Genomic DNA, 25,330 nt, shown 5'->3' on the forward strand with positions numbered 1-25,330 from the left:
CCCCTTGATTGGTAAAAAAAATTGAAAAGACACAGATTTCGTTGACAACCGTAATTATAGAAACGCATCCAGAGAAGTAAATATGATTTAAACGTTCAAAGAAAGTTACGTTACACAGAAAAAGTGCCAAAAATTAATGTTCAAAATATCCATGAAGGTGGGAACAGAACATTAAGAAAATATTTAGATAGGATTGAGCTATACATGACGTTCGTGAAAGCTGATAAAACATATTGTCAGCCACCAAGACTGTCTATTGACAACAGAGTGCATGAACGATTATGCAGCTTCATACATAGCTCTTAGATCGTCTTTAGACAGCACTGTGAAAGAAATGATGTTCAAAAATGAGGATAAAGCTTGGTCTAAGGCATCAAAATCGTCTCTAGACAGCATCGTGAAACAAATTATGTTCGAAAATGAGGTTGAAGCTTGGTACAGAGCAATGAATCCGTCTCTGGACAGCATTGGAGCATAAACGATGTACAACAATGATGAACGATATTCTTAATGAGCTTTATGAATAAAGGCATACATTTGTAACCGGTCATTTAGACTATCTTTATACAGAATTGTACCGCAATTGTTTTATTTATTTATGTTTTTAATTTATTTTTGGGGGGTTTTAAAGTCACATTGACAAAATTATAGGTCAAATGGCGACTTTGATGATGGAGGGAGAACCCAGTTGCCCCTCCGGGCTTTATTTCATCACGGGCGGGCACCTTGGTATAACCACCGACCTTCCGTAAGCTAGCTGGATAGCTTCCTCTCATAAAGAATTCACGGAGGCACCGACCGCAATTGGAAAGTCGTATAAAATAGAGTATAGGTATGTAAAAATATGTAGTTGCCGGTAAACACTAATAGAACCTTCTCATCTTTGATAATGTCGTTTAAAAATTTTATTGTACATTTCTCTAATTTCCCACACTTTTTTTAAAATATGTCAAAAATAGCAAAATAAAATTTCAAGAAATCGAATGATGTTTATGTAGTATTTCATTTATTTTACTACCTCTAACAAGTTTTTAAAATGTCATAAGCAAACACATAAATATTAGGAATTTACAAACAAGCTTATTTCATTGTAAAACAGGAAAATCACGACAAAAGCAAAATAAATTTTTATTCTATTAAATTTTAGAAATTAACTTGAATTCGGCTCGATACTGATCATGAATCAGCGGAAATCTTTATCCACATCTCTATATCCTTATAATTGTATTTGAAATAAAAACAAACATTTATCTGCATTTTTGCGACTTTATAAAAATGGATAGAGGTCGTTAAATGAATGAAATAATATCTTTGAACTGTTTGATTTTGTAGATATATCAAATATGTTCTTATCAAAATATATGTCGAAATGTGTAAGAAAATTCATATATACATTAATATAAAATTAGTATTTTAAAAGATATAGCCAAAATTTTAATGAGTCGTTAAAAGTGTCTAGACAGGCAGTTCCCTTTGTCTGGGCACAGTTGCGGATAAATGCCCAGATTTGCACAAGCCCTATGCCTAGATTCCAGTTTGGTATTTTTATTTCAAAATTTACCTATTACTTGTAATAGACTATGTACTGATGTTGTTCTCTGTTTGAATGCTTCATGTTATTTCTTTACGTATATTTATTTTATCAAATTGAAGCTTGGTTAATATTCTCTTTAAAATACATATAGATTAGTAAATGATTTTTGTTATTTGAAAAGGTGTAGTCATTTCATTTCTTCTACGTCATTTGTTATAATACTTTGAAGATAAAAAGTAAAATTAAAGTGGTAGTTGAACAAATAATGCAAAATGCAAATTCAAATGATAATTTTTCCCATGAATAGAATTTCTCTTTAAAACACATATGAAATCTTTTTAGAATATATTTTACTTTTAAGCTCGTTTTTTATATACTCATTTTAATCTTTTACAATATTATTGTTGCATGCGTGCTGCTTAACCTCATATGACACACATTTTAGAGTGGCATAAAAACTGTTAAAGAAATTTGAGTGATATGAACACGTTATTTGTTATTTTCACTTCTAATGAAATTATACTTTTTTGTTTCCAAGTACATGTTTATAATTTAAAGTATTTCACTTTGGTTGTATGTGTTTGTAAGATGAAATGAGAGAACTTTGTGAGTCAGAAAATGCTGTCATAGACACCTAGTACTGTTTGCATCATTGGACTTCACTTACTAAACCAATACCTTGAAAAAAGAGTATTTTAGGGTAGGTATTGATTGGTTTTATTTGGGACAGCCAGGTGGAAGAGTGCTTGACTTTCTCATGCGTGCTTTATATTTATTGTAAAACGTGTAAATCTTTTGTAGAAATAGTGATATCGTTCATAGATATGTGAAATCGATGAATTGTTCTGTTGGTAATAACTATTTTGCATGTAAATGTGCAACTGTTACTGTATTGTTATTTAGTTGCTGTCATAAATGCCTACCGATTATGTAATTTTAAAGCGGATTAATTGTTTTCTTGAAATTAAAAATGCTTATTATAGTGTGTGGCGGATAAATGCGCAGTTTGTAAAAAAGGTTGTGATACGATTTTTGAGATTTATTACACGGTCTTCGATAATTAGTTATTGATATATGGCATAAATAAATGTCTTTTTTTCAAACTCAAACCCTGTTTATTTTCTTTTTGTCCATAATAGCAAACATTAGATCCAAAGTCTCAATAATCAATGAGCGTCTTGATTACTCCTCTAAGATACAAGCTGGCTGTCAGTAGTAAGAATCGGCAGTTATTGTTATCGTTGATTTCTATGAACTACTTGTATATTTTAATTCTAAGGAGTTATATTTCTGTATTCAAATTTCTATTAATACATCTTTCTTCTTCGAAAATATTGATTTTTGGGTCCTTTATTATATATTATTTGAGGCATTAATTTGCATTTTATATAAATTTAGTCAGCATACTTATTTTATTCTGGTTACCGGGGGTGTTCGTAGATAGACTGTAATGCTCTGTTCGAAACCTTTGCACTAGCAACATGCAGTCTCGGCTTGAATTTACATTGACCCATTAGCATGATCAGATTTTGAAATCATTATTGGAAAGGAATGACGGAAAATTTGAAGAAAAGAAATATAGAGCAGATTTCGCATCTTGCAGTAACAAATAGTTAAAATTTTATGATACTGGCTGTGCTATAATGATGGGAAAAGCTTTGCCTTTGTTTTAGTTTACACTGAGCTTGTAAAAATCGGTAAAGATGTTTCTCTTCATATGTTTTAATTATTTGTTGTTGCCATTTGTCTTTTACGGTATTTGCTCGGAAAATAAAAAGCCGGAAAGACTGAATTACTTACCCGTTACAGCTTTTTGACAGATAAAGATGCTATTCATTTTAAAACAATCATTTTGATTTTTGGTCAGCTTAAATGTAGGAAATGAACTACAACATCTTAATTGATTATAAAATGTCTAGCATTTTATGCATATCTGATGTAGATAATGTGCGACAAGCCCGTTTGATAAACATATTTGTAACCAAGCTACAACAAAGGCAATCCTTCAATATGTGCAGTATTCACGGAAAGCCCAAACCTACCTTTCATTAGCAGTTCACCCACTAAGCTTACCTATGTATTTACATAAGCATGTTTGATAATAAGAATATAAAATGTACGAGTAATTATACAGAGGCTTCTGGTTCATTTAATAAGCATGTTAAAAACAATATTGGAAAGACAATATAGGAAAGAGAAGCTCTTTAAACACAGTTTCGTATTTGCAAGTCATATAAGGTTTCGAAAGACAAAGTTGGGCAAAGATATACATGCCAGTAAAAATTACTAACTGAACAATTGACGAAAACAGAAAAGTTGACAAGCTTCAATTACAAAGAAGGAGATGGACGTGCTATTCAGTTTTTTTCTCTTATAAAGAAAAAGAGAAAAGCATAAAGCCATTGGACGAAGTACCGGTTGTGCAAATAAATGTCAGAGATTCAAACAATGAAGATACGTGCTTAGTTCCAATGATGCAAACAGAAAGGGATATTGGAGATGATCAAGGATATGTCGGGAAAATGAAATCAGTTATCGGTCGAATTCCTACACCAAAATGTAGGGACAAGATAACTCATTTTGAAAATGATAAAGAAAAAGAGAAAAGCATAAAGCCATTGGACGAAGTATCGTTTGTACAAATAAATGTCAGAGATTCAAACAATGAAGATACGTGCTTAGTTCCAATGATGCAAACAGAAAGGGATATTGGAGATGATCAAGGATATGTCGGGAAAATGAAATCAGTTGTCGGTCGAATTCCTACTCCAAAATGTAGGGACAAGATAACTCATTTTGAAAATGATAAAGAAAAAGAGAAAAGCATAAAGCCATTGGACGAAGTATCGGTTGTACAAATAAATGTCAGAGATTCAAACAATGAAGATACGTGCTTAGTTCCAATGATGCAAACAGAAAGGGATATTGGAGATGAACAAGGACATGTCGGGAAAATGAAAGCAGTTATCGGTCGAATTCCTACTCCAAAATGTAGGGACAAGATAACTCATTGTGAAGACTATGGCATGAAAAGGCTTCAAAGGTCTACATCTCTACAAGAATGCAAAAGTAAATATGTGGCAAATGAATTGTCTTCAGACCGTACACCCATTGAGACTTCCCGCCACGACAGGCGTTCCGCACTTTCAAAGGCAATTATCATTAACTGATCTACTATCGCAAGCAGAGAGACAAACACAACAGAGTGCTGAATTGTTCCCTGTGATTAGTGCAGGCAGATATCGGGTAAGGCTAGCATCTGACGACTCAGACAATGTATTTATCTAATTTGAACTAGACAGTAGAACATGATCATGTTGAAACAGTCAACGTAGGTTACAGGATGTCAAACTAATAGCTTGAAAGCAGTTTCACAAATGATTTTCAAAACGAATTGTGTGTGACTGAGACTACTCATATGAAAGCCATATCAGAAGAAAAGATTGAATGCTAATAAAATCATATGCTATTGGTCGTTTTATCAACGTCCATACTTTTGAAATATTTGTAGCGACTACACGTCTCCAGGTGATTTTATTTATCGACTCATATCTGCATTTCTGTTAAAAGAAGATGAAAAACAGGAACAAGAACACTCACGGCGTTAAAAAAATACAATTCAATGAGCAGAAACTTATTTCGAGCACAGATCACGAAAACATCAATTTTTATTTAATGTTGTTTGTGTGTTTAGTCCTCGTTTGTATGCATATTTGACTTTGTATACAAATATTTATTTGTGTGTATGATAAAATGTACCCATTCATATATACAATGTTGTATGGTGTTGTCTTGCGGGGACTGTGTCCTCAGAACGCGGCACTTGCTATTTGTTCTTGGTCCTTGTTTTTATCAGGACGTGTTTTCTACAGGGCGGGCGGTGGATGTTGCTAGTGTCGTCAGGTGATATAAAAAGTTGAAGGACAAATGTAAATATTGAAGCTAACAAAGGAGGACAGATAAAAAATGTTCTTAAAAATTAAAATGAATTAATAGAGTATTCTTTGAACGTACAGTTAATCCCGGATAATAGACCAGTCTGTATCTTTGCAAATGTCCAATGTTTTTAATCAGTAGTTTCTGATGATTTGACAGCTTTCATAAAGTTACATCGTAGATACATCTTTTAAGACACAGTATTCAATCTTCATTTAAAGCTACACAATAGATAGATCTAGATCTTTTTGGACATTTTGCATTTAAAGTTACATCGTAGATACATATTATGGGACACAGTATTCAATCTGCATTTAAAGCTACATCGTACATACATCTTTTGGGGCACAGTATTGAATAATAATAATATGACCTGCATTTTATATCATCATATCCAACTTTCCGCATCATCGATAATTCGATAAGAGATAAATTTTGCCATAAGAAATAAAAAAGGAAAAAATACATAAATTGTAATATATTAAAAACTAAAAAAGATATCGTTTTACTTCCAACTTCCAATAATAAACTTTAAACCTTTATCTATCTTTTGAAACTATTCTTTCAGAAATAAAATAATTATAATTTGGCCCTTTTTTGGTTAAACAGGATCATCCTCTGTCATAATAAATTTATAGGAAATCGTGCGCTTTTTCTACCTAAGCTTAATTTCAATTTATAATAATTTATTCGCTAAACAAGATATAAAATTACTTCCAACGACTTTATATTGGTAATTTATTCAGCTTTATAAGAATGTATTTTATATCAAAATCATACGAGAACATTTTGGTCCTTTTTAGAGGTTTATACACTAACCATACATTTTTTGCGATAAAAAATTAGGTTGTCATGGTTACAGTACTCGCCGGAGAGGCCGATAATATAGGTGCGTTCATTACCTATTCGACAAATATAATGCTGATGTCCTGAGGACATTTTCATAAAACTGATGTCCGAAGGAAGAAATATGAATTTGCCCTTTCTTTTTTATTTATTTACGTGTTATCATAAAATGAAGATGTAATCAGTTAAATCGTTTGAAGAATTAACAACTGGTTACGTGTTACTATTTCACATTGTAATTGTTTGATCAAAGCGAGAATTGTACACGGACCGCCGCGGCAATAAAAATATTCTTTACCAATAGCGCGTTAAATGGTACCAGTAGCTCCCTTGCTTGGCGCTCAACATTAAAAGGGAAACTGGCCTCTTCTCTAATACCCTCGTGGCGATGGATTTCATCAGGAATGAGGTGTCGAGTGTGATTAGTATAAGTTGTAGAACTTCCTTCACAACCGACCTAAAATAAATCCTGTATAAACTGAATCTAATAATCTTTTTATTACATACACATCTACACTTAATTTTTTTTTCTTTCATATAGACCAATTTCATGAGATCAACGCCTAACTGAGCAATTAATTAATAATTCAGTGGATACAGAAAGCATCCGTTACTGATAAATACCTTGGTAAATTCATTAATCAAGTGGTTACTTTGCATGTTTATAATAACTTGTATAAAATATAATAGTTAAGAGCTGTTGTGTAAGTCGGTGCTCCAAAACTCAAAATAAACAGAAAGGGATAGCTTCGCACATATTTCCTAACTGCTCATGATATAAAACTGAATAAAAATTCTATTCCGTGAACCATATTTTCTACAATTAAAGGTACTGGCCTCCAGATCGTTCGGCAACAAAAAAAGGAGATTTTTTTTAGATTTCTGGAAATTTATGCTAAATTTCTTATGAATGCTTTGAAACTAAATTACTGACAGACTGAATGTTATGGAAACACGTAAGAACTGGTTGTTTTTACTACTGTTTACGATGAAAATCGAAAAGCGTTTGGAAGAATTGACAAATTAATTTTAAAATCATTTTTTTTGTCGTGGTCTATATATTGTAAAATACTAATTACTACCACGGGTCTAAATTTGACCATATGTAACACTAAAATAAAGCTCGTTGAGCCTACCGTTATTTACAATAAGTTCAACTCTAAGCCAGAAACCTTCCGTAAATTTTTAATAAATTATACCCCTCTGAATTTTAACTGAATTCAAATCATAATCTTTATTAGTATACAAATTGAGATTAGAGGACATAATAGCCGACTCCTGAGAGCGTCTTTTATACTTCTATTACAAAAAAGATGAGTTTAGATTTCCCGTAACACAGAGCCCCCATACACAGCCAGAGAGCCATGCATTGCAAAATAGGAAAACAACAAAAAGAAACGGTTACATTAGTAAAAAAAACAACAGGCAAGCAAGAAAACACAGCACATTGAGACATTATCCAATGGCTACAGATATGGTGTCACATTATCTCACTTACAGTAAAAGGAGAGGGAGCTTAAATGCAAAGGGGCGATGGAGATGAAAATGGGAGAAACACCAACAACAAACAAGACGATATACGTAACATGCTAAAAGTATGTTGAAAATAGGACAGCCGCATTGGAACACTTGTAGTCATTTAAGACCGCAGTTGTTTGATAATTTGGGTTTAACGCCGTTTTATTCAACAGTATTTCAGTTATGTAAAGGTGGGCAGTTTACCTAACAAGTGTTTATGGATTCTGTACCAGTACACACCTGTTCTCCGCAAGTAATTGTAAATTTCGCCACATGAGTCAGAGGTGGAGAATGAATGATTTCAGACACAATGTTTTTTATCAAATCGCCACGGAGAACATGCGCCTCGTCCGGTGATCGAATTCGCGTCCCTGCTATCCGTAGATCTGCGCTGTCGCTATTGAGCTAAGCGGGCGTGCTTTTTGACACCAGCGGATCAGCGGGGAAAAAATGTCCGTTCTGTTCGAACTATGTACTTGTTTCGGACGTTTGAAGATAAGGTTTACAATCTTTAAAGTGACAATAAATATAGTATCATAATAATTTTAATTTCTGTTAAATAACGTCACCGTAGCGAGTACGTGAACATGAATAGTTAAAAAAAAACACTTCTATTATAACCTTATGCAGACGAACTTGTCGAATTTTACACAAATATTACTGAAGTAAACCTGTAATAAATATTCAGTTACAGCGAAACTCAATACATGTTAGTTTATCAAACAATAATGCATAATACTTCCTTTTTCTGCAATGGATAAACATATTTATTATCGATTTTCATTCCAAGTTTAAATTGAAAATATTGACATATTTGCACGCTCCTTATGACTCTAATCTGTATGAAAGTGATAGGACGGACTTGCTAGTAAGCCTTCCAATTATAGACGGATTTGATATGACTTGCACGATTAACCAAGAATAATATGTCAAACGAACTTATCGTTATCAACCCATTCATTTCATTTGGGTGTGTTGTTATAAATAAACTGCAGATATTATCATTCAGGATACTTGATTTGTCAATCAATGCTAAATGATTTGTCATGTTCATAAGAAAAATTAAGATAATAGATCATTTATTATTGTGACATATGCATGTAAAACAGAATTGAGAAAATTTGTCTTCTGGTCCATTGGGTCTTTTGGATACAAAGATATTCGAGAAAGGTAAGTCTACACAGAATTTATTAACGATTTAGATCGGTTTATTATTACTATCAGAATAGAACAGAAGAGAACAGAACATATAGTTTATTGATCAGACTTAAACCAACAAGGTTCATTATCCATATACAATTTTACATAACATATGATCACGTAAACACATACAATTATACTATGAACAAATATACTAAGACGCATAATTATCTAACACATTATTATACTTTAACATTAAATACATTTTACGAACTTCAAAAGCTTTACATAAATAATTACACAAATTGCGTACTATTTTACCTTTTTTTTTACAATCCAGTAATTCAATAAATTTATACATGCTAGTTTTTTCACATAATACTTCGAAACAGGTATACAATATCAACAACAAAAAAGTTTTCCATACAGAAACTAAATGAAAGAGGAAAAAATGAATATTATGCCAACTCCAAATAATGATAGAAAATCTTTATTAAAACTTATTAAAACTCATCAAATAATAGCGTAATATAACAAGAACCACTTATTATATAATATAATATGTATAAAATTTGAGACGCCCGTGATGAAACAATGCACGGAGTAGCATCCTGGGTATTCCTCTACGCAATACCCAGGACATTATGCCCAGCATAAACTAACAAAGTTAATAGTACTTTTGATACTTAAATGTCACAAAGGATCTTTATTTTTACGCATAAACTTTATCTTTGATTTGTTTCTCAATATCTTTAACATTACTTTTCGTTTCTAAACTATTAAACCTGACTTTTTGTTCCTAAATTATTCAACGTTACTTCTTGATTAGACGGGTTCTATTTACCTTTTCTTTTAGGTTTGAAACGTATTGAAATGTACAAAATAAGAGAAGAAACAACGAATAATTAGGACGAACTGCCATTGAATCGAAGTAAATAACAACATGCCAGTTTTTTTTTCATACGATTACATCAAGGTATATCAATCCGTCGAAAAATCTTCTTACGATGAGCGGTATTTTGATTGCATTTACCTCTGTTGTAAAGCTATTTGTTTGCACTTATCTCTTTTGTAAAGCTACCTAAAATAAGTCAATAGAGTCAATTTAGAATAAAACAAACATAAAAGGGAAATACGTAGACAAAAAATTATTTAAAGGCAATATCTTATGTTTGTTATAGAGATATTACACAATTAACAGGAAACGTGATTGTTTCCTAACATTGGTACTGTAGTTACAATATTTGATATATGCGTAGAGCAACTTTATTGCTTATCTAAATGCATGTATTAGTTTATCGGTGTGTACATAATACTGTAAGACCTTACAAATAAGATAGTAATATCTGTTTAAACATGTTAAAGTGTGATCGTCAATAAAAATGTCTACAGTACGATATATGCAGTCTTTCTACTTCGAAACCGTATGTTTACCACGTGACAATAGAATTTTTACATTGAAAATTGTGTGTATAAATGTAATGAGATACCATATGTCCATGATACTGAAAAAAAATCATGTTCTGTTCATGAAACTAATTTTCAGGCTTCAAAACCCAAAATATGTGAATTTATACGTGAGACGTTTATCAAAACTGCCCCCATCAACAAGAAAACCTAAAAAAAACCCTAAAGGACAAATAGTTATACAGGCTATAAATTGTAACCAAATAGGCTGTGAATGTCAAAAAAATAACCACACATCGTTTTATATAGCCGAAAATATCCCCAAAATACTCTTTGCGAAAGAAAGCAGAAAAGAGTACAATAAGAGTTTAAATATTTCAGGTCGAATATGTTAACCACTGTTTCAAAAATAAATAAAAACATGACTTTCATTTATAGGTCGTGTTGGAGACAGAAGAATCGAAACGTTTTGCAATTTATTTTTCCCACCTTTTCTATTGTATATTTTTAGGTACTTCAGTTTTGTGTAAAATATGTTTTCTTTTCACGTACTTTGGACAAAAAGTCAATACCAGAGGAGAATATTATGACTAGCGTTTTGCTACTTTTCAACAGACTGCTTCCAAAGTCAGCAACAGACGACGATATGCCTACCCATCGACAAGGATGCGTTTTGCTACTTTTCGACAGTTAAAGATTTAAACTAACATTCTACTCTCATTCTAGTCTCGTTTTGAAGCTCACATGATTGCCAAATTTAGGTAGATACACCTTTACAAAACAGTCAAAAATGGTGTTGACCCAGATAATAATATTATAGTTTTTTATTTTCAATGACTGACAAAACGACTGGTGTATAATCTTGCTCGAATTGAAACTCAACAAAGTGTTTTTGTTTAAACATATTTTATTGCCAATATATACATATATAAACAGATATCTACGTCAATTGTACATATAATAGGCAAAAGGGTCGACCCACAAGTTCTCGCAACATTAGTAACGGGTCTTCCCTAATGCAAATATTTACATATTTAATTTACAACAATGACAATTAATCAGGTACATGTGTGGTAAATATTAAATTTACAATATTATAGCTACAAAAAAAGGAAAGAAAAAAAAAGAGTTGAAACAAGTATATGGTACAAGAACATGTGTACTTATCAAAGCAATCACATTTGTGACTAGTGGCAATGTATAGATAGATGTAAGAGTAAAAATGATGCAATTAATTTGCATTAACATGTACTACATTTGGGGAAAAAAATTCAAAAAGAGAAACGAGTACATGTGACTTATATAGACAAACATATTTGTGACTAGTCAGTGTGCAAAAAGATGTAAGAATACAAAAATGAGATGCAATTCAATTGCATTAACAAAGTGTTAATAGAATGGGGAAATCACGATTACACAAGTGGTGTGAATTATTGAATTGACACTTGTCAGTAATATATTTTACATTAAATTCTTTTCGATACTTTTTGGGTAAAATAAAATGTACAATTTAACTGAAAAATAATTATCATTTAGTCTACTAAAGCCATTGACAGTACAGATATTTAGAAAAATTAGTTCATAAACATAATATTCGGCTCCTGAAATGAGATAAGTTTCTTTCTTCAATTTCGAAAAACGTCCCGTCATTCATCAGGCTATAGGCAGAGGACAAAAATGATTTAGCAACATGAATATCACATTGAAATTCATGCACTCTAGCTTTCAGCACAAAGAAAATCATTTTCCTCCGCTGCTCAAGAAGTAGCCCTGACTGGAAACAACGTTCGAGACATGTCAGAATACCTATCGAGTGGTCAATGTCCTCTTGAGATACTTCTTCTGATATGTCCACCTCAAAATTGTGTCCAATATTCAACAGACCATGGACCGTGTAAAGGCTCATTATCTTTCTCATGAACGTGCAAAATTCTGTTTGAAAAGACGAAAAGAAACAAAGTCCATGGTAACATTCCGATTGCACTTGACGGCGATCATCTACGGTTTTACGTCGCATAAATCGTAACTGGTGTACGTATCTTTTGTCATGAAATAGAATAGACTTTGCAAGTGGATCGCAATAGATATCAGCTAGACAGCTTGCGTTATGTAAATGCTCATCTGCGATATCACTATTTCCTTCAAGCTCAAAAGCAACGGCTGTTTTACTTTCTTTAACAATCTGAATTATGGTCTTGTCAACCCCACATGGCGTATGCTTTTCCATATTAACAATCAGCTCTCTTATATCATTACTCCGTTCACATTGCTGTACACGAAGCCATGTGACTATAGCAAGTCTGTTAACTGCTGTTTGGATACAACTTGTATCTTCGCTGTCAGAATTTCGTATGGAAGAAATGTATTTATCTAACTTTTCGTCTAAGGCTCTTTTTCTACACTTGAATACGTTATCATCACATAAACTCTTAAGGTTGTGGAAATATCGCTGCAATTTAGAGCTATTAGTAAGCTTTGATATGCGATTTCTTGCTGTTAAAAGTGAATTTACCTTTAAAACAGAAGGGGAAGAGTTAGACATCTTTAAAAATACTGAGTTACATGCGGTAAAAGCTCTCTATTTTGCCTTCATTCTTTAGATTACATATTGTGGAAGAAATGCAGGTAGGTTTTACTTATGCCCCAAGGTTATTTTTGAAAGAAGTGAGCAAAAATCAAAGCAGACCCACAGGATTCGACCTTATTTTTTCTATGTTGGAGTTAGAATTCTGTCTCATTAAATCTGTTTACTTGAGGCGCCCTAGAAAAAATGATATTTACAGTTTTATTTTGTGTTTTATAATTGTTTAACAGTAGTTTGATGTTTCTTTTATAAAAATTAATGGTGGCTGATTTCTGCCATTTCGCGTTTTCGCCCCGCGACCCCGCCGAGCAAAAACACGAGAATTTACAAGTTAAAATGGCGGGGGCGCGGGGCGAAAACTCGTTATTTAGCGGGGGCGCGGAGAGAAAACACGATAATTAGCGGGGTCGCGGGGCGAGAGTTAATAAATGGTATGTCAGGGGCGCGTGGCGAAAACACGATAATTAGCGCTGCTTAAACGCCTACTTTTCGCACCGCATCCCCGACATTCCAGTTCCTAAATCTCGACCCTCGACCCCGCTAATTATCGTGTTTTCGGTTCGCGCCCCTACTAAATAGCGAGTTTTCGCCCCACGACCCCGCCGAGCGAAAACACAAAATTAACAAGATAAAATGGTGGGGGCGCCAGGCGAAAACTCGCTATTTAGCGGGGCCGCGAAGCGAAAACACGATAATTAGTGGGGGCGCGGGGCGAGATTTAATAACTGGATGTCGGGGCACGGTGCGAAAACTCGACGTTTAAGCAGCGCTATTTATCGTGTTTTCGTCTCGCGCCCCGACATACCAGTTACTAAATCTTGCCCCGCGACCCCGCTAAACAGCGAGTTTTCGCTCCGCGCTCACGCTAAATAGCGAGTTTTCGCCTCGCGCCCCCGCCATTTTAATTTGTTAATTCTCGTGTTTTCGCTCGGCGGGGTCGCCGTTTTGGATTACATACGACGTTAACACTGTTAAACTTCTCTTGCTACAGTTCTGATAAAGCTGACACAGAAAAGTAAAATATTTACATTTACTTCTTGTTTCCTGTAGAAAGAGACAACATTTATTTTTGTATAAACAACATTAGTGCAATAATATTAAGAATGTTCCTTTATGCGAGATTGCGCGTCATTCACCAAAACATAAAAGAAATGGCGTCGTTCAAAAAATATTTCAGTATCGGCGACCAAAATAACAAAGAAAACATTAAATTATTATAATAGCTTAAACTCATTTTTCTTACGGTAAGGACCAAACCGGAGTTGACACGACTAAGTGATTTATCGTTGAATTTAAGGATATTTTAAATTAAAATGCAGACTTATAGTTTTACAAGCGCGTTTTTTTTTGGCTGTTCTAGTTGTTGTAAAGACCGATAGCCTGGTGTTTATTTTGATTTTCTGATATGAAAAAACTGATTCTTTTTTTAAAGCAAGCTATATATATATACTTTGAACAATATAAATATGAGAACTAGTTGTTGTTTTTGTGCATTTAGCCGGGTATAAACCACACTGATACTACATGCAATAGAAAAAGTGGAAACTCCACAAGTCACTCAACACGACAAAAAAACGAAAATGTTACAGGCTCGGTTTGATTGAGCCATGGATGGTAGTGGGAATGGATGCTTCCGTCCATGCCCTCTAGCCACAGGTTCAGCAGAACTCAAAAAGTCATCTAAGAATCAACTGCCCGGTTCAAGGATTTACAAGAAGTCCCAATGTGGGTTATACCCGTCTAAACGAAACAAAGATATGTAATCCTTAATTAAGCTCATTGATTATTAGTTTTTATCGGTCATACTGTTTTATAATGTAATGTTCTTATTTTGTACAATGATAAATGATCATATTCACTGACAAAGCAACAATAAAGTTTATTGACTAAACACTACGTGTAGGTTACAAACCTGTCCTGTTGGACTGTACCCTACTTGTTATGATATATCTTTAAGTGACAGGTTAACACGATTATCCGTCGCTCAACCCAAAGGTTGTGGGTTCAAGCTCCAGTGGTGTTAAAACCTTGCCTATTCACATGGCATCAGGGCTGGTTTTCTATGGAGAGGACTCGAGAGTGATTTGAATAAGCTACAAGCTTTCATCATAGTCGTGCTAAAATAAATTATCATGACATAAACTAATTATGCAGTAAAGCGTATAATACTTAATTTCTCAAAAAATAACTCATTACCGTTATCATTCTGGTTGAGAGAGAGAGAGAGAGAGAGAGAGAGAGAGAGAGACAGTTATATGGGCTACGGGATTTTGAAGGAATTCGGAAGAGGGTAACCAACGGAATATGTTTGTGAAATTATTTTTAACTCGGGCCGCCAGCAGTTGCAAAGGAGAAGATTTTTAAAGATTTTCAAACAGCAATATACAGAAAAACAGCCCCAACACTAGCCACCACTAGGCAGAGGCAGACATGTTTTGTTTTTTTGTGTGTTTTTTTTAGGCCAGCTGGGGTAACCCCGTTTATTTTTCTTTGCATAACATACATGTATATGACATACAACTTTATTTACAATGTCAATGACACATATAGTCAAAAACAAACATGAACTTAACATGTTTCGAATCAAAATCACGTCAGATTCAATACGAATATTATGCAGAGTTTTGGAAGGTAAGAAAACAGGAAGGAAAGAGAAGAAAGTAGAGAAGAAAGAAAAGAGCTATGTCGCTTGAGAGTTCTAACTTTGATTAATGAAAAAGTAGATTAAAAATGAGGAATAAGGGGTGATCGTTTCCTGGTTTCAGTAGTAAGTACTCAATACTAGTATATGTACAAGAGTTTTAGGGGTTGTAAAGTTTAGTGTAGTCAGCTATTATATTTCATCAAACTTTGACCATTTTTCTTCATGTCTATCTAACTTGTTTTGCATTAATGCGATTTCTTTTTCAATTTTTATCCTAGTTTTCAAGTATTGTACAAAGCACTCAAACATTGGAATGTTTTTGCTGTACTTAGATTTAAATATAAAATATTTGCATAATATTATTATAAAGTTTAGAACATCATTTTTCTTATTGTTTTGTGTTACACCGAAACATACGTTTTTGATATTCAGTTTCACGTCAATTCCTTTAGTAGTCAATAGATTTTGAATATTGTTCCAAAAGGCTTGTACTTTGGGGCATTCCCATATTATGTGTTCAATTGTTTCTGTATTCATGCAGCAGAAATCACATAGGTTACTGGGGGCCAGCTTACAGATAAATAGATATTTATTTGTGGGCAACAGACGCATTAAAAATTTGTATTGAAAACTGCGTAGATTTGTATCAATGGTAGAAAGGAATGGTACGCTAAAAATATTCTTCCAATTTAGGTTTTCATTTTCAAAAAAAGATTCCCATTTCACAGCAGCAGTTGGTTTTTCATATGGTACATTGGTTGCTTGTAAATTATAAAGATACTGATTGCGTGTTTTACAAACTTTTAGTTTTTCTATATGAATGTTTGTTTTATTTCCGTACAGAAAATTTTCAGAGATGCTTTCTATTAATATTTTCGGTATCTTTGTAACCAACTGGTAGTATATGAGATAATCACTTTTTTCCAAGTTAAGTATTCGTTCTGCTTCTTCAAACTTATAAAACCTGTTTGTTCGGAAATCAAATAATTGATCAATATATTTTATTCCCTTTCTGTTCCAATTGTCCCAATATATTGTATTTTGTTGTAATTTAATGTCGGAGTTGTTCCATATTATATGTTTTTTTCACTTCATTATTTGTGTTTGAAGAATTCATGATTTTAAACCACGAAGTTAAAATATCTTTCAAAAATTTGTGATTTTTGCAAATTCTAGCAATATCTTGTGTGTGTAAATTACATTCGAAAATTAAACTGCCCCCAAAGTTTTTAAGGTATTTCTTATACAGTATTTTCCAAAAACCGTTATTTTCATTTGAAATTATTCTTTTAACCAAACATGCTTTGACCGAGTACAGAAAAGCTTTAATGTCTGTGAGTTTAAGTCCTCCCAGATCATAGTTATTTACTAATGTTTTGCGCTTTATTTTTTCATTTTTTCCGTCCCATAAAAATTTAAAAATAGTTGACGTGATATCTTTGATAGTATCTTCTGGTGCGTTTTCAAGCACCGTAAATGGATAAATAAGTTTCGGTAGAGCATATGTTTTAATCACAGTTACTTTACCCAATAGGGTTAGTTTTCGATGTTGCCACTGTTTCAGACAATTTTTGAATTCTTGCAATTTAGGTTCGAGGTTGAGCTTATTATTTGATTCTACATCTGTATAAAATGTCATTCCAAGTGTTCTAGCTTGTTTAGAAGTCCAAACGAAATTCATGTTTGCAGCATATTTTAAGTTCCTCTGTTTAAGTGAACCAGCCTTAGAACTATAGATTTTGTTGTATTAAGTGTGAGTCCAGATATTTTGCCAAATTCATTTATAAATTTTATAAGTCGTTCAAAAGATTCTTTCTGTCCATTATTTACATAAGTGGCATCATCTGCGAACAAAGTTTGTTTAATTTCTGTGTTGTCTATTGTTATACCTTTTATTGTATTATCTTTTGCTATAAAATTTGTCAGTAACTGAATGCATATTATGAACAAAGAAGAGGAGAGAGGACATCCTTGTCTAACACCCTTCTTTATTGGAAAACTTTCTGACATATAAACATTATTTATTATTACACTGTTTATTTTGGTGTAAAATAGTTTTAGCCATGTAATTAAAGATGGTCCGAAGTTGAAATGATGGAGACATTGCATCATAAAGCTGTGATTTAAGCTGTCAAATGCTTTTTGGTAATCAGAAAAAAAGAGTAGACCAGGTTGATTATTAGCTTCAAGGTATTCAATGATTTCATAAATTAAGCGAACATTTTCACCAATATAGCGGCCTTTCATAAAACCAGTTTGTTCATGAGTAATAATTTTATCTAAAACTTTTTTAATTCTATTGGCAGTAGTTTTGGTTGCAATTTTGTAATCTATATTTAAAAGACTGATAGGTCGCCAGTTTGAAAGTAATGATTGGTCTTTTTCAGTCTTTGGTAATAGTGTCAATATACTTTGCTTTACTAGGCAGACATGTTTTATAAATAAACATCAAATTTACTCAAGTAACATTGCTGTCATTTGTTTTGATATAAGGCCAGATATTTCACTGAAATTTTTCAAAGATTTTAGTGTAGCTATATAGGGAAACTTGCAGCGCCTCATGATGGCCATGTTTTTTTTTTTTAGCTTTTAAAGGAATTTGTATGACATACAGACAACGGACATCCAACGATAGCAAAATACAAACCATGAGCACTTTGTGCTCTGAGCTAAAAAGATAATCAGTTACAGAGATTTGATAACGGTGAAATAACCTCAATGGTACTTATTTGCTAAACGTACCCTCTTTCTTTTTATGAAGAAATTTCCTATTCAACCTCATCAACAAATTTGTCAGCGTCAGCGTTGGACAGCTCTTGGACATTCAGAGCATGCCAAATCTGGACAAAGGAATGTTATGTTGCACGTATGCAAATGTAGGCGGCTGACGTCTATCGCACATGGCAATCCTTTCAATCATCCCTTCAATCATATAGCAAATACACAAAGTACGTATCTTTGATTAACGTGTTACAATCCCAAAAACTGAATGAAATGGTAAGATTACTGCCCATATGACTTTCGGTGCACACAATAATTGTCTGAAACATAATGATATCCGAACACCATATTATAATAAAGCACATTGTAACGTGGAATTTGTTTGCTTTCTCTGATCAAGCACATTTTTATGGAATTTTGCAGTAAGTTATAATACACAAACGAAATTCTTCAGAGACATTATTTCTAATTTGAAAATTGCTAACAAAAATGCGTTCATGGTATAGGAGTTAATCGAACTTCCTTTTTTTAAAGTTTCTTTCAAATATTTTGTTATAATAATGTTCCAAATACATGTTTCCAACATATTCAGTTTGTACCACATATGAAAAATGAAAGCTTTATCTCAAGAAGAATATTTCTGAAAAAAAGGCATTTGATGTTTTCTACGGAATATGTTGTTGGAAGTAAAAAAAAATTCTGTATGGGACAAATTTTATATTTCCAAACACAGCAATGTCAGTGGAAAGCCTCTTCAGTTGTTCTGCCACATTTAGTATTCTGAAACATAATTAAAAGAACAATGGTCGATTAAGCGTAACATTCATAGCTGTTGAAAAGTTACAACAAAAAATTATCCCTTGAACCAAATTGTAAATGTCGTCTAACCATAGTAAGTTGTTTAAGAAACATTTACAGCTGCTGCATTCGCAATAATAAAGCTATATGCAAGAGCTATGATTTCGCACTGCCCATCACGTAAATGTTGAGCATTCCCGAGGCCGCAACGCTCGATCGGCTACGATTGGTAACATACGCCACGTCGTCATACGAGTTTCTTGCATTTTACCGGAAGTAACCCATGGAAAGCGTGCGTTGTTACGTTGTGACGTTAGAACCTTTGCTATTTTAACAGCCTTCGTTAGTTAGTAATTTTGTTGTTTTTGCTTATTCTGTGTTAAAGGACACGTCACGGCTGAGATAGTTTAGCATTATTACAATACACAGTCGGTATTGAAATTGTGTTTCCAATACATGTGCTCATTAGATAAATCCTCAATATCTAAAGTATGTGAAAATAAGGGATGTGTTTTGTATGATTGAAACACTGTGAGTTGCTCTAATTACTGACAAATGACTGAAACAATAGGAATTCGTACGAGACATGGATAGACAAAACGACAGTGAGGTAACAATTTATTCTTTTATTGTTTTAATGTTTGAGTTGTAAGCTGCAATATAGAATACCCATTTTATGAAAATCAAACTGGAAGTTAGAAATAACAGAAAAAAATTTAATTAGGTCATGAGTCATCATGTACCTGTCAAAATTTGTCATAAGTTTTTACGAGCTGTCAAAATTATTTTTATCTCTCTATTCTGCAAACGCATTGTTTTTTAAAGTATCTTGGTTGGATATTGTAGTGTGTAACTTACTTTACATTCCACATTAATATTTGTGCTTGAAATTGCTTTGTTGAGCTCACTAAAGTCACATATGAATGTCTATTGTTTTAGTTTATTGTCTGTTATAAAGGTACCAAATCTCAATATTAAGATATAAGAATTGTTCCTTTCTGGTAGACAAAGGAAACTATTTGGTTGAATCATAATATAACGGTTTTTGGAAAGAACTGAATATTCTTTGGTTTTTTATTATTCACCGGAAATTCAAAAAGTGACATCACCTTAATGCCGTTTGTCAACAGTATATCAGTTAAGTAACGGCGGCCAATTAACGTAACAAGTGTCCTTGGATTCTGTTCCTGCACTTCAATGTTCTCAACTTCCCCACATGAATCAGAGGTGGGAACTACATTGGATCGATCTAAATAATGTGAAAAAAGAGAAGAAAAAACTAACTGTAAAGAAAAGATATAAATCGTGGTTGTGGGTAGAGGGCGTGTACGGTAGCATGTATTTCCACTACCATCCATACTCAGGCTCAAAGAAACCGACCATGCAACATTTTCTTTTTTTAATGTTGGGCGACCTATGGAGTCTCCACTTTTTCTATTTAATTATTACAGCAGCGTTGCTTGTGTCGTGTGTCGGGCGTAAAATGTCTCCCTGTAAATGCAATCACAACTGTTATATATGTATTTCAATGTTTTCAGATTGTTCAGCACAACATTTATGTTGTGTTAACTGCACTATTTAGTTTTTTCAGCTCGGACATTTCGGCTTGGGTGGTTCAAATACTTTCATTTCAGGCATCGTTTAATCATCCTTTTGGATATGGTGCCCTTTAATTTTGTGTTTTGACACTGTCTGTGATATGCAGGCTCCATAACGTCGGATCCCCTTTCTTAATTCCATTATTCTATTTTCGTAATTTCCATTTAGGTGTGAAATACATAATAGTGTTGAAAGTATGCAAAGAGAAATCGAAACAAAATGTAAAAATTTGTTTGTTTGTTTTTTTTTTTTTTTTTTTTTTTTTTTTTTGTTTTGGGTTTAACGCCGTTTTTCAATAGTATTTCAGTCATGTAACGGCGGGCAGTTAACCTAACCAGTGTTCCTGGATTCTGTACCAGTACAAACCTGTTCTCCGCAAGTAACTGCCAACTTCCCCACATGAATCAGAGGTGGAGGACTAATGATTTCAGACACAATGTCGTTTATCAAATAGTCACGGAGAACATACGCCCCGCCCGAGGATCGAACTCACGACCCCGCGATCCGTAGACCGACGCTCTACCTACTGAGCTAAGCGGGCGGGCAAAATGTCATAAAAGTTTATTCATTAGAAGACCTTAATCATATTTTAAAGGTCACAAAAATGCCCTGATGCTTTTATAATTCAGCGATTGTGGGTAAGGAAATCATTGCAAAAATAAAACCAAGTCGTTTAGAAAGAAAAGTTTAGTTTTTTTTTTGACATGTGAGCATGTATTTTGTATAATGTGATATATATCTTTTATTTACTTGAAATGAATTTTGTTTGATTGATAAGTACAGCACTCAAATGTCTATTTTGTTACTTTTAAAATCGGGTTGATATCGTAAAATGAATAAAATCATCTGATTTTATAGTTCGATAACGTTGAATTTTGAAATGTAAATTCTTATGCATTGTTTTAAAAGCAAATGTATTCCAGTAATTTTAAAGATATTGGCAGAATAGTTATTCAGTGTTACGTTAGAAACGAACATTTGTTGAACATATCAATACCTTGCTCTCTATGCAATAAGCAAATGGCAAGATGAGAACCAGCTAACCTATCGCAATAAGCCCAAGCTATCTATGGTTTGCCACGGTATAATTACAACCACATCAACTTATTGATATGCCACTGTTATACACTTAACGAAACTTCTTACTCCCCCTCGATATATTTATCAATATCTTTCATAATACTAGTAACTGAAGGCGGCCAACGTCGATAGGACATGGCAATCCTTTTAATCGTATACTAAATATAAAATCTTTGATTAACGCGTTACAATCCCAAAATGCACAAAATCTTTGATAACTGCTGACAATATGAATTTTGTGCATACAGCTGTATTCAAGAAACGTAAGAATATCTGAACACTACATTAAAATAAAAACTTTAAAGCTTGTTGTATGAGTAATGTGTTTTACTGACTCCGATCAAGTATTAGTACATTTTCATAGATTTTTGTAGTTATTATAATACACAAACCAAATTATTCAAGAAAATAAGACTTTATTTCTGAAGACATTGCTGTGTTTTAAGTATTTCTTACAAATATATTGATGGTATAGGTGTTACATCAAAGTTCTTTTTCAATTTCTTTGACGTAGTTTGTTGTTACTGTGTTTCGAACACATGTGTTTCAAGCATAACTATCTAGTTTGTATGAAAATGAACAATGCCAAGCTTTATCTCATGAAAAATATTTCTGAAAATGACGTTTGATATTTTCTACGAAATGCCATTGGACAAACTGATTCCACACAATTTGAAGGGGTAACAAAAGACATGAGACAGGCAAAGAAAGTGGTGGTGGTGGTGGTGTACCAGCATATGTACCTTACAAATCTTTCAGTCTCAGTTATGTTGAACATCAGAAACATAAGAAACGGGCCGCTGACTAGCTTTTACATTAAAGTTACCTTTGTGGTATTAAAGATGTAACAGGGCATCATTTACGAATGTGTAACACCTATCCAGTCCCCTAGTACCGAATTCAAGTAAAACTTTGAACAAAGGTGATCCGTTGTGGTGTTTTATGACTTACAATTATATGTTGCTGTTAGTTTAACAACACTCAGTCTGACTTTGCACAAAATATTTAGAACTGCGTTCATAGCTGAAAGGAATACAATATTCCAATATTTTATGTTAGTTACAATAGTTAAAATGAACGAAGCAACGCTTTTCACACACCAATCCTTTAGCATACGCATTCATTCATTTGATATATAAATGCTTACGTTGCAAGTATCAGCTTAATTTTATATCTGATAACCTTCTGTTCACAATATGTTTCTGTTAAAAAGAATAAATGTGGCTAATAAAGCAAACGATTCTAGTTTATCTAATAAGCATTTAGATAACATATCAGTAGAAGACAATGCAGGACGGATACGCTCAGTGAAAAATCTTTTCACTTGTAAAGCACATGACGTTCGGAGGATCAAGTCGAGTTTTGACGCACATGCAAGTCAAGTGGATCATAAATACAAGATCGACGGAACATATGATATCGGACAAACTTCTGACCAAAAGGAGCGGAAGAACATCATAGTCAGTCTTAGCCACGGTAAAGAAAAATGGAAAAGGATAGAAGTACCAACTTTCCAAATAAATGTGTCAGAGTATGAGGAAGCTTGTTTAGTGATGACATCAGAAAAGAATACAGGAAATGAACCAGGAAATGTCGAGAAAATGAAATCCGTTCTCGGTCGAACCCCTACTCCAAAATATAAGAACAAGATAGTCCACTTTACAACAAATGACAGGAAAAAGCTTCCAGTGTCCAAATCACTACAAGAAAACAAAAGTAAATCTGTCGGAAACAAGTTGTCTTCAGATCATACATCAGACGAAACTACCCGAAACGTTACAGACGCAAAATATCACAGGTCATTGTCCTTAACTGATTTACTATCTCAAGAAGACACACAGACACAACAGAGTGCTGACTTGTTCCCTTTCATACGTGAAGGCAGATATCGGGTAAGCACAACATCTGACGACTTAGAAGATGTATTTATCTAATTTGAACTAGACAGTAGGTTATGATCGTGTTGAAACAGCCAAAGCAGATTACAGAGTTTCAATACAATTTCCTTAAGCAACTTCACAAAAGAGGGCAAAGAACACTTTAAATAAAAGAATCGTGCATGTCAAAGACCGCTTGAAAAAAGTCATATCAGAAGAAAAAATAAATTGTTGTGATTATATCTAAATTTCAAATGGACAAATGAAAGTGCAAAAACTCTAGGAATTGTCTTTATCACGCATAAAAAATCAAACATTATAATGAATTTGGAATCGAAATTTCAAGAATTAAAAAACTGTGTCAAAAAGTGGCAGCACCGTCAACTTACTTTATTAGGTAATGTCAATGTTATAAAAACTTACGCACCACTAAAATTAGTATATCCATTTAGTGGTCCGCCATATCATCAAGAAAATTGTTATACCAATATTTGACTTCTCACGGGATGACAAAAAGGACCGAATTAAAAGACATATACTAAAAAGGAATCTTGAAAAAGCAGGACTATATTTAACAGATGTCGAAAATAATACTTGATAGAAATAACCAAGGAATATGGAAATGCTTTTATGACAATTTCCTCGGCAAAATCGGGAGTGAATTAATTTTTACAAAGATGTTCATAGTTTATGTAAAAAAGCCATTTAGTTTTTAAAAGATGTTTTAATTTCAAGGTTCGACATCGAAGGTGTATATGAAGAAAAATCTTGTCTACTGAAAAAGCATATCATTTTGAACAATTCTGATGTAAAACAAATGAAGGTAAACCCGTATTCTTTCTTTGAAGACTAGTATAAAAGTAAGTTTATAGAGCAACTGTGTGAAATTAAATCTAAATGAAAACAAGTACCTAACGACTTTAAGGTAATTCAAAGCAAGCCAAGAGAATGTCCTACCAAACGAACAATGAATTGCCAAGGCTGTGTATCCTAAACTTTTCTTATTTTCAGCTTTAAGTTTTGTAAATTTTCAACGGATTGTATTTACTTTTACTCCGTCAGCTTCATGTAACATCTGATTTGTGCTTAGTTTAGTCCAGTGTAGCTTGGCAAGTCTTTCACATAATGTGAAAGGTAACTATTTTGTATGTTTTATACTATGTCCACAAGTACTGCATCTGCTCCATTGCATTGTGGCTAGTGATGAGAATCGGACAGCTGAAGCAGAATCGATTAATTGGTCCAATTCTGATCTCTCTCCGATTCGATTAATCGAAAGAATCGGAACCGAAAAACCAATATAGACTAATGTAATGTAGCAATATGGTATTAACAGCAAACCTTTCTCAGGACTTTCACTTTATTTCATGACTACTTTTATTACTTTTGATGAAGAATTTTTTGACACAGCTGCTGTAGTGTGCAGTCTTTAGCAACTGTCGGGCAATCAGGGCCCAGATGTTCGCATCTTTAACCTAAACTAGCTGCTGCTTAGATTTTGATTAAAAAAATTGTCTTGATGGGAAATACTAGTATGATTTTTTTATTTTACTGTGAAGGTAGTCCGTAACTCATACATTTGTTTTTCAAAGTCTTCTAAAATGTCGACATATAGCCTTAAAAGTTAACCAACCGGTAGCTTTACC

This window comes from Mercenaria mercenaria, chromosome 8 (assembly GCF_021730395.1).
Source record: "Mercenaria mercenaria strain notata chromosome 8, MADL_Memer_1, whole genome shotgun sequence".
In the NCBI taxonomy this organism is placed as follows: Eukaryota; Metazoa; Mollusca; class Bivalvia; order Venerida; family Veneridae; genus Mercenaria; species Mercenaria mercenaria.